Genomic DNA, 3,300 nt, shown 5'->3' with positions numbered 1-3,300 from the left:
TACGCTGTTCTCGTTCCACACACCAGTATGAAAAAGGTTAGAAATGAATAGAAATTGCTATTCTTTATAGATTTTTCTCTGTCCGCATACACCTGACAACACTGAGATTACCAAACAATTCTTCTATCAGGAGACTTTTAAGCTATGGTAAGCAGCTCCTCTAGGAGAAGGACACTCCAAAATCAAACAATTGTTCTCTATTCTTGGGTTGTGCCGTAGCCTCTGTACTATGGTCTTCCAGTGTCTTGGGTTAGAGTTGTCTTGCTTGAGGGTACACTCAGGCACACTTTTCTATCTCATTTCTCTTCCTCTTGTTTTGTTAAAGTTTTGATAGTTTATATAGGAGATATTACTTCTAATGATGTTGCTTTTCTAAAGATATTTTTTTTCCTTGTTTCCTTTCCTCACTGGGCTATTTTCCCGGGTGAAGCCCCTGGGCTTGTAGATGTGCTGTTCTCGTTCCTCATACCAGTATGAGAAAGGTTAAAAATGAATAGAAATTGCTATAATTCCTTGAGGGTACATTTAGGCACCCTTTTCTCTCTTATTTTTCTTCCCCTTGTTTTGTTAAAGTTTTTCTAGCTTATATAAGAGATATTTATTCTAATGTTGTTACTTTTCTTAAAATATTTCATTCTTTCTTGTTTCTTTTCCTCACTGGGCTATTTTCTCGAGTGGAGCCCATGGGCTTACAGATATGGATAGTTTTTGTGATCAAAGATGCTATAAATATGAATGTGGATGGAAGCAAAAGAAAGAATATTGTTTAAAAAGCCTGTAATTTTAATTGGAAATTATCCATAAAAATATACTGTTCTTATCCGTATTTCAGTAAAATACAACATTAGAATAAATATCTCGTTTATAAACTATAAAACTTTAACAAAACAAGAAGAAGAGAAATAAGATAGAATAGTATGCCCGAGTATACCCTCAAGCAAGAGAACTCTAACCTAAACAGTGGAAGACCATGGTGCAAAGGCTATAGCACTAACCAAGACTAGGGAGATTTGGTTTGATTTTGGAGTGTCCTTCTCCTAGGAGAGCTGATTACCACAGTTTAAAGAGCTTCTTCTACCAATGCAAAGAGGAATGTGGCCACTGGACTTTCTTACTTACTTTAAGGGCTACATCCTATAGTTTATTGATCATAGATGCGATAAATATGGATGTGGGTGGGAGCATATGAAGCCATTATAATTAATTAAAACAACAGGTACTTGAAATATTGAGATAGAATTGTTCCTTGTACACAGTTATGTAGATATACATGAGCACGTACATATATATATATATATATATATATATATATATATATATATATATATATATATATATATATATATATATATATATATATATATATATATATATATATATATATATATATATATATATACACTTGTTATTTCGTAAGAACTACAGCTTTTGAGTAAACACTTAGAAAGCATGATAACCTACACTGTTAAAAAAAAATAATAAATCAATCAATAAATGAAAATTACTATAATCAGGAATTCTTGCAAATACACTGTTCTCAACAGTATTTTAGTAAAATATAGGCGATTGTAATTTCAGCTTCCTTTGTTATTATCTTTTACGGGTTGGTGACGGTACTATTACGTAATGTATACGTTTTTAAAACAGTAAAAATCCTGGAATAAATGTTGCCAAACATTTACCATCTTTCTTAATGCAATTCTTAAGTGTGTATGCCTTACTTAATTCTTGTGGCTGCTTTTCTGGTTCTATACTGCAAGGTAATGTACCAACCGTGTGTCACACAATCGTACATAATTCATTTTGTATATATTATGCTTGTATCTTCGCTCTTCCTTCGTATTAAAAAAAACCAGAATAAACATGTCTGCGCTTCCCCTATGTAACATTGTCTTTCGAACATGAAATTTCCTGTTGCCTTGAGGTTTTGTATATAAAGGAGAGTGTTTTATAATAAATTAACTCAGTTGCTTTCATACTGCCTTTGAGTTCACAACCTTCTCTCGGCTCGTCTAATTGGTGACCTCGGAAGTCGACTCGCTCCCACCGCCTTCCGCCCCCACCCCACTCGCCCCTCCAACGTTGGTACTATGGCGGACTCCAGAGAAGTTGGCGCTGCAGCTGCCCCATTGAAACTTTCATCGTTCGCCAGCGGAGAGGCGTTTCCTTGGTTTCAGCGAGCAGAAGTCCAGTTTCGCATCAAGGGCATGACTCGCTCAACCACCAAAGCAGATTATGTTCTCGCGGCGATACCCAAGGACACCTTACCGGAAATATCCGACTGGCTTTGTGAAGGAGACACCCCAATAGCGTATGACGCCCTGAAAACATACCTTCTGTAGCAGTACTCGCCGTCGCCAGCCACCCGTATAGCAAAGCTTTTTCAGCTCTCGCAACAACCGTTGGGGACCAAAGGGCTTCGCTTGCCCTCAGGAAAATGACCAGTATCTCTCGCCTACAACCTGCCGCAGATGGCTCTCCTCGTGAGGTGAACCTACTTCATGCCCTTTGGATACGCCGTTTACCCGGATCTATACGCGCTGCCATACCCGATGTCGATAGTTTACCCATAAAGGACTTGATGACCAAAACCGACGCCCTCATGGACAGTTACTTCAAGACCTCCATCAACACCTCCACCCCTGACGAAAAGGATGCCTATTCAACATCAACCGAAACTGCATGAATGCCGTAGGACATACACGCCTACTCCGTGACATGCCGAAGCGGCGACAAAGCCAACCACCACCCACCAATCGCTTGCGCCCCAACAAACGGCTTCTTCAGCCATTTACTACCTCCCATCCGCCACAGTTTTGCTACTACCACTTCAGATTCGGGGCAACCGCGAAGAAATGTGCCGAGGATTGTCAGTGGCCAAAAAAAGTGTAAGTAGGCCATCGCTCGTGGCGGTGGCCTCCCATGTTTCTAATCTTTTCTTTTTTAATGATGCAGGAACGGGCGTGCGATTTTTGGTAGACACGGGTGCTTGTCGTTCTCTTTTGCCAACAGATCTGAGATACCCACCTACGGTTACGAGAACCTCACATTATCGTTCGGAAATGGTAAATTCAATTGGAAGTTTCTCGTTGCTGACGTCACATTGCTAATCCTCGGTGCGGATTTCCTCTCCCATTTCCACCTTCTGGTTGATGTCGCCCACCGATGATTGGTCAACACAGACTCGTACTTGTCGACACCTCTTCAACCGGCCCCCTCTAACCTCGCTCTCCACATTAGCACACCCATGGATGCCTACGCCCACCTCCTCACGTCGTACCCGGAAGTTTTCCGTCCAGA

The sequence above is a fragment of the Palaemon carinicauda genome, chromosome 1, assembly GCF_036898095.1.
Source record: "Palaemon carinicauda isolate YSFRI2023 chromosome 1, ASM3689809v2, whole genome shotgun sequence".
Classification (NCBI taxonomy): Eukaryota; Metazoa; Arthropoda; class Malacostraca; order Decapoda; family Palaemonidae; genus Palaemon; species Palaemon carinicauda.
The sequence above is the reverse complement of the archived record's forward strand: the minus strand, read 5'-3'. Positions refer to the sequence as shown.